Genomic DNA, 8,816 nt, shown 5'->3' with positions numbered 1-8,816 from the left:
AATATGTAGTGTGTGCCAATAAGTGCACATATCACTGATAATATAGTAAGAATTTTTACAAAATCCTTGAGTAAGTTCATGGTAACCCAGCAAATTCTACACACAGTTTCACTACTCTTCACCAATTATAGTAGATGAGAGTACATTAAACTTGCATAAGTCATCTGTGGCAAATATGGAAGGGCTTCAAGACGTTGTTCTCATACTGCAGCTCTAAAATTTGTGTCTTTCTATTGAATATGTGCTATTAATAGCCTCAAGAATTCTTCGAATTGCGCACATGTCATTATGAAAAAAATCTTGAAACTATATCTTCGATATAGAGCTCTTCCAATACAGGATTGTAAGCTCCTGGGGTTTCTCTTTGTAACAAAACCGGTCTGGACCGAATATATCTTTTTTGGAATAGTTTTCTTGAGAAAGAATTACTCTAATAATTATAACATAAAGTTCTAATGCATCTTTACATTCAGGATGCATTTTATTTTCTGAAAATCAAACCTTACAACAGTTGTATGTTTTTGTTTGTTGGAGTTGTCTTTCAGTATGAAGGTACCTTTACGCTGCACAAGTACACAAAAACTTATTACAGACACAGCTGATTCACAAAGGATATTCAGAATGGAACGTCACCTACAAATTCCACACGGCATTTCAAATGATACAGGCCGTCCATGGCACAGAACAGAATGGCAATTTACCATAAAGATTTCTTGGGAAGTAAGTTTTGATGTTGATATTGTTGAAGGGAATATGATGTCATGTGCTAACACTAAAATTAAACTTTTTTCACTGCAGTGATCTGTGTTATAATAGTGGAATATGTGCTTTTCGTATGCTGGTCTTCAGTTTATTCGCTTATAACCTCGCCATTGAGCACCTATAAGCACCAACCAACCTTCATTTTATTAATGTATAAATTGCAAATGTCCTATGACGATTTGGATACTTTTCCCATTGAGCTTCTTATGTAAGAGAGGCTAGATCTCTGTAAGAGAAAAATGATGTAGTTTTTACAACAACTGAACAGAGCTGACGCCTTCACTGTGCACACATAAGCACATAAGTTGATGAAGCATTTTTAATCAATCAAGCTTTTGTTAAGTGAAAAATTTAGATCATTGAAGGAGGAAAATGCACAGTTTTGTCGTGTTATTGGGTATGTAGGGAAAAAAACATAATGGTGAAGTAAATGGGCTGTATGTATTTCCTGATAATTATCTTTTGATATGCTGTCATGTGCACAGTTTTGCTAACAAATAAACGTCAGTGGTTTGAAATGTTGTTTCACTTTTCAGCAATTTATCATACAAACATTAGTTAGGAAGTTCAATTTGGCCTTTAATAAATTTCATTGTTGTTATTTCTTTAATTCCTGTACTATATTCCAACTTTTTGTATAACAGATGGTATCTCTCAACCATAATTGATATTGCACCCATGTTCCATCTGGTGAATGCTCCACCATTTGACAGTAATATTACCTGACATTCTATTCTGTTTTACTGAATATTATGTCAATCAGCATGTTCTGGGTCAATTTTGGTTGGAGCATATATAGGAATTCAAATAAATAACATATGTCTCAGAAATGCCAATGGCTGACAAATATGTGACACATCTCTGTCAAAGTGTAATGAAATAGTATTCTGAAGGATGTGGTAAGAGTGACAAGCGATGCTCAAAAACAAAAGTTCAGAAAATATATCGTTAAAAAAATGATAAATTTTTACTGAAAGTTTAGACCATGTATGTTCTACAACAATGAACAGTCAGGTTAACACCAGTTATCCTACGCCTTTCCTCAATATAAACTGATTTTAACTTAACAAGAGAAGAAATAAAGCTGTAAAAGAAAAGGTCAGTTGCTTACGCAATAGGGTAAAATATGTTTACTACAAAAAAAATGAATTTTTGTTCCAACACCTCCCTCTGACATGAGAAATAATTTTAGCTGGAAATATCCGTTAAATATGGGCATGTACAGCATAAAAATAAAATACTTACTGTTGTCATTCTATATAAGCAGGAAGATATGGACTACTGTTATTAACACAAATCGACTGACAGCTTGGCCACAGTCCGTCCAATATCCTTCGTCAGTTTTTGGTAGGTTCAAAGAAGCTGGGCTGGGCTGGGCTATGTTAGAAGCTATTCTATTAATTTGGTTGTATTTTAACGTGCTTGGTCGGGAGTGGTGATTGCAGCTTTTGCTATTAAAAAGACACCGGATGCATGTGGGTCAATTATATCTGTGTCAAGAACAATATGGTGAGTACTGTACACTCTTTACTCAGTTACTGGAATGATCAGACAAGTGTTACGAACTGTTAAATATTCGAGAAGGACATTGAAAAGCGACATTACAAATATTCTGCACAACACCAAATAAATGCAGCAAAACAGACTTACGTCAGCTAACTTTCAATGACTGTCATGACCGTGTGACAGGAAAATATAAAATTTAGAACAAAGTACTCTGAACACCTGAAGCACTTAAAAGTGGAAACACATACACCACATTTGCAAACCAACTCATGTAACAGAATTACCATCCTGCTAGCACAAAAACACCAGAAAGCAGTAATAATAATTTGTAGACAGCTAATGCCCACCAACCAAAACCCAAAAAAGATTCACTTCAGTAAAGTTAAGCATAAGACACATCACACTTCTCAGCTGAAGTGATTATTTTTTGATGTTATAATTTACGCCTAAAATTTCCAATAATCATTTTGCTACTCGTGGTTTCCAATAAAGCCGCGATTTCGGTAAATAGATACCGAACTACATCTCAGTAATACTTTTCATCCTCAAGATACAACAAACCTAGGGGGACATCCATTAATAACGCGAGGGTTTTGTTTAAAATTGGAACCCCTCTCTTGCTGAAATTGGTGAAATATGTTGAAACTCCCCCTCCCATTCACGTGACGTTTACCCTGTAGTTGGGTAAAAATACTTAAAAATTGTTACTTGTTTTCAACATTGATTAAAACACTTTAATGAAACCATGTTTTATTTATAAAGTGTATTCAACAGTGTTTCTAATACATAACTAAAAATACTCTATTTTAAACACGCCAAGTCTGAGTAGTGTTCAGACAGACACATAAAGGCAGATGGACAGAAAAGGCTCTACGAAACTAATATAAACCGTTTCACAGATCCCTAACAAACTGACCTACTGCTATATTATATAAATTAAATGTCACTGAAACTTTACTTACCTTGCTGATAAAGAACTACATTGTTTGTACCTTGCTCTGAACTATATGATAATGCAGATTTTCAGTGTCTTGTTTTATTTGATAACTAAGAGGATTCTTATCAGTGAACATCTTAGCTTCCTTCTACAAACGATTAATATCTTGCTCGCACATGTGTTTTGACTTGTCGGTATGCCACTTAACATACATACTGTAAAAGTTTTGATACAAATTCGTGTTGAACACAGTAATGTACGCTTTATATGCATTGCAGAATATCATGACTGACTCACTGACTGACATGCAGTGATTTCGACCAACGTGGTAGAGAACTCCAGAATGAAATCTAACACCTGTGCCAAATCGGGGCCATGGGTGGGAATTTCAGTATTGCATATACTTCTGTTTAATTATGTAAACAAAATGTTATCCATTATAATAATATGTATTCTCTGAAGTGAGATTTTCATTGCCATCCCCGTCCCCTTTAACTGAGATTTGGAGAGATTTAGCTGGACCCCTCCCACTCCATTTTGAGCACACCTAATTAAATCACGTCCCCCTACCAGTTTCTCACAGTCCATCTTTCGCCATTTGTAGGCTACAGTTTAGTTTTCTACACGATCATGGCAGAAGTCTCTCACGATATAGTTCGGTAATCAACCACAGAATCACAGTCAGGCATCTTAAAATTACAGGATGAAAACTTACAAGATCATATGTGAACGATCGTACAGATTCGAGTAAATTCAGGCATTGTCGATCATGAGTAAAGCGAGCGTATGATATATTGATTGACTGACTTGACTATTTGATTTGTTGCAAATTGCTATCACTTTCATTTGTTGTTATTTGATGTTACTGCAGAAAATAATTTGTTATTTGTATGATAAAGTATGAGTAACGTCATTTGGGATTATTTTGATATAAACTGTGACAGTAATAAGTTTACTATTTGTTTGTTGTGCTGAGTTCAAATTTCTCGTTGCGGAAAAGGATGCAAGGATGTTTTTATGAAGCGCAATCATGAAAGACCATTTAATCTAATAAAAAATACCTAACCTACCCAAAAGCAATGAAATTTTTTGTGTAACTGCTACTTGAGCGATGAAAAATTATTTGAACACAAAACACCTTGATAAATTCCATGTGATTAATACAAGTACAGCCGTTGTCATACCCACATGGTCTTCAGTCATCTCCAATACAAGTTCATCTTCAACACTGACAGAAAAGCAAATGACAATATTAGAATAGTTTGAAAATAAATTGCTTTGAAATGTAAACAACACAGAAACCAAAAAAATATGCTTATTTAATAGCTGACGCGGTTGCATTAGCTAACGAGCCATCCAATATCTGTGGTGGAAAGATATGGATTTAGAAGACTTATAGAACAAACTTTAACCTGCTATAAAATGTCAAGTAGTACATACATTTCCCAAAAAGCTGTTGCTGCCATCTACGACAGGGCTTACAGAAAAATAAAAATAAACATTTCAAGATTTTTCACTGTTTCTGTAATGTCTGGTATATGCGCCTGTTTGCATAATGATGTCCTGAGTTTCGCAGCTCATTGGTTGTTCCCTGAATTGCAGTTGGAACACGGACTTCTTGTTATGAAACATTTTCGAGGTTCTCACACTGAAAAAAATATAGCAAGGGAACTTAATACAATCGCAGTTTGCTAGGATATTGACGAATGCAAAATACATTTACGCATTCACGTCAGTTACGTCAACGTGGTGTAAGGTGTTCGTGTGGCTTAGTGCGATTCTGCTTGATGTTTCATCCATTCGCTTTATAGGGTTGTTACTTGGCCATTGAAAGACCAGCTTGAAGTAGAAGGAATGAGTGCTCATGCTGAGCTTAAGAAAAACTACTGGCAGTTTAAAAGCAGTTAATTTACCAGAGCATTTGTTGGTGCAAGATATCAGCTTGAAGTGGAATACCGACTTTTATAATATCGTACAGCAAAAACCGACCATTTTACTTTATGTGGTGGATCACGATACTCCTACTAATTAAGTGTGTCATCTGTGCCTTTTCATGGAACAGTGCGTTAAGTTTCTGAAGCCGTTTGAAGATACAAAAATAAGCTATTTTCTCTCCTGCATATCTGAAATAACACCACCAGATGTTGTGGCATTAAATAAGAATTTAGATAAGGATGACACTGAAAAGAACCACTGAACTACTGCACACGAGAGCCTCATTAAAAGGTATCGAGTGAGGTGACGCACTGGTTAGCACACTTGATTCGGAAGAACGACGGTTCCAATCCCTGTCCGAGCATCCAGATTTGGGTTTCCTGTGATTTCCCTACATTGTTTAAGGAAAATGCCAGGGTGATTCCTTTGAAAGGGTACAGCCGAATCATCCTTAACCAGCCCATTATTATGATCTGTCCCTAATGACCCAGTTGTTGACAAGGGTTAAACCCCAATCTTCATTCCTTTTGTTGTTGAAAGCTGATTCAGGACTTCATTTCAGCTCCTCAAATCAAGATCTAAATTACTATATTGCAACATTTTTACATCCAACATTCGAGACAGACTGTTTGGTTTTGTAGAAACTGAAAGAGCTCGACAGAAGATCCTACTGAAATTTCGCGCAGAATTTTGCAGCAGCAACATTTCATCTGAAATACCTGCTAAAAGAAGTGGAGGACAGGAGACGGGATTAAATCAAGTGTGACTCGTGAAGCTCAATACATATTTTGTACCACTTTAATAGGGTGGCAAATGAAAATAGTCTGTAGGATGGTAAAGAAACAAAAGCGATTATAAGCGAGACTCACTCTTATTTGAAGACAGTTCGAGTCTATCTCAAACGCCACCCATATACTTGGTGGTCAGCTTGTAGCGTGGGCTTTGACTGGGGGGGGGGGGGGGGGGGGGTTCGGCCTGGCGGTTGTGCAGGCGTTGGCTCAATTTAGCAGTTAATTTACTAAACGTAAAACTGTTCTTGATAACAGAAGAATCATACAATAACAATGAAACAGAATTTAATACTCAGCCCTGTATAGTTTTTGAAAGCAGTCCTCAACAAATAAATTGTCTTCAATACAATAAACAGAATTAACGCCAAACCATTGTCTCAGCACACAAAATCTGATAATACAATATAGGGCACCCAGGTTGAGAGAGGAATACACTAGATATGATTTCTTAAGATACTGAAAAAAAAATCAGGCTTAATTAAGATCATCTACATAGCACATAACGGCATACTGGACTACTACTGCTACTACTATTACTACTAATACTGCAATCACCTGCTAGATACTATGACAAGATGCCATCAATACTCTGCAGAACTACCTACGCAAATATCTCAGAAGTCTCCTGTACAATAAAATGTACAAACTGATCATATGTACAAAGTAAAGACCAAGGTGGCTTTCATTGTACAAATGGCATCAACCAATCTGTCATGTTCACAGTTTAATACATAGGTAGGTACTCAGAGAGCGACCAGGATATGGTTAATATTGTGGATGGGGCCATTAACAGTTACTGTGAGTTGCACTATCATGCACACAACTTTATTTTTCTAAGAATCACTTATTTACACATTGCCTTAAAAATTCACAATTAGAAGGCCTAGTTAAAGAAAACTTGAGATGCTTTCTGGGCTGAAGGCCCAAAACAACGTCCAAAACAAGAACGGCTGAATTCCTGGCTTAGAAATCAAAAGCAATTAAAATATAAGGTAAAAAATTAAAAAAAACATGCAATTAAAAACAATTAGCTGCTGAAGGCCTACACTACACGTCTGAAAGACAACTATAATTAAAACACATTAATAAAAATATTTTTCTAACCAAGAAATTTCTTTTTAAACTTACAACTGAATCGCCGAAAGCATAAATAAAGAAATATTAACTTCTGCATGGCTTAAGGCCACAAACAAATTTGAAACAACAGCTGAAAACCTGAATTACAAGTCAGACAAACAATTTAAAATAAACCCCTTCCTTCTTATAAAAAATTTTCCTTTAAAGAATACACACGGCTGAAGGCATTATTAAAAAGGGTTCACATAAGTCCTCGGCTGATGGCCACACATAACACATCGAACAACTAACGGCTTAGGGTCTGGATTACATACAATTTCAGATAGAACAAATTTTAAGGACAAATATCTTTTTTTAAAAATAAAATCAACCTTCAAAATTTTAATTTAACACAGCTGAAAGCCTTTATGTAAAATTTAAAAAGAACTGAAATACATGGCCGAAGGCCTCACACAATACTTCAAACTAAAATGAAAATATATATGGCGGTAGTATCTGTTCCAGAAGGAACAGTTACCGTGGATGACGATGCAGCTTTGCTAGAAATGAAATGATAGTTAAATGGACACCCTAGCTGCAAACAGGCGTTGGTGTACTTCATTGGGGACATGTTGAAAATGTGTGCCCCGACCGGGACTCGAGCCCGGGATCTCCTGCTTACATGGCAGACGCTCTATCCAACTGAGCCACCGCGGGCACAGAGGATAGTGCGTCTGCAGGGACTTATCCCTTGCACGCTCCCCATGAGATCCACATTCCCAACATGTCTACATCACTACATTTGTAGTGCGCCTAATAGATGTTTGCCCATCATACTCGGTACTCGTGGCAGATTAATCTGCAAGGTCCCGTACGAGTTCGGGCGTAGCGTGTGCGTTCGCACAAGAAGGTCAATGGCCGGGAAGCCATATTTTTTAACTATATATGACGGTAGTATCTGTTCCAGAAGGAACAGTTACCGTGGATGACCATGCAGCTTTGCTAGAAATGAAATGATAATTAAATGGACACCCTAGCTGCAAACAGGCGTTGATGTACTTCATTGGGGAATGTGGATCTCACGGGGAGCGTGCAAGGTATAAGTCCCTGCAGACACCCTATCCTCTGTGCCCGCGGTGGCTCAGTTGGATAGAGCGTCTGCCATATAAGCAGGAGATCCCGGGTTCGAGTCCCGGTCGGGGCACACATTTTCAACATGTCCCCAATGAAGTACATCAACGCCTGTTTGCAGCTAGGGTGTCCATTTAATTATCATTTCATTAAAATGAAAATCACGATCTAAAACAAACAGAACAAGTGGCGCTCAGAAGTGTCCCAAGGATCGGCATGAGCAGGTAGCTCAAACATAAGGTGAGGTGAGACAGGCAACCAAGACCTGAAGTTGAATAATCGGATGGCAACCCAAACTAGGGATGGCTCCAGGGCCGACCAACAATTTAACCAATTCCCTTCCATCAGACCAACGGCACAATGATGGAAAATATTGGCCGAGTACGAGGATACAAACAGCACTATGTCTTCAGAAATTGGCGTCTAAAAACAGCCAAGGGAACAATAACCACTCTAAGCAAAATACAAACCAAACAATTTAAAAGGCTGTTGAACTACACATCGTGCTGGACAGCATCAACACAACGAGGAAAGGCACACTGCCGGAAACAACACTAACGACCAGGGCAGGTAACTGGGGCGTTAACGGTCACAGGGCAGAAAATACCTCAGGTGCACTTCACTGGCAAATAACACTCAATTTAATAATTAATCACAGTATAGGGAGACGGCTGCAAGATTTAGCTGACTCCAACACG

At 37.5% G+C, this 8,816-nt stretch overlaps 2 non-coding genes across 2 annotated transcripts; one reads left to right on the top strand and one right to left on the bottom strand.

Moving 5' to 3' along the window:
• Nucleotides 1-7,630: 7,630 nt before the first annotated feature.
• Trnat-ugu lies at nucleotides 7,631-7,705 on the bottom strand. The gene has a single exon. It is a non-coding gene; the product is annotated as a tRNA-Thr (tRNA).
• A 411-nt stretch (nucleotides 7,706-8,116) lies between these two features.
• Trnai-uau lies at nucleotides 8,117-8,191 on the top strand. The gene has a single exon. It is a non-coding gene; the product is annotated as a tRNA-Ile (tRNA).
• Nucleotides 8,192-8,816: the final 625 nt, after the last annotated feature.

Source organism: Schistocerca americana, chromosome 2, assembly GCF_021461395.2.
Source record: "Schistocerca americana isolate TAMUIC-IGC-003095 chromosome 2, iqSchAmer2.1, whole genome shotgun sequence".
NCBI lineage: Eukaryota > Metazoa > Arthropoda > Insecta > Orthoptera > Acrididae > Schistocerca > Schistocerca americana.
This window is presented reverse-complemented; position numbering and strand designations above follow the sequence as displayed.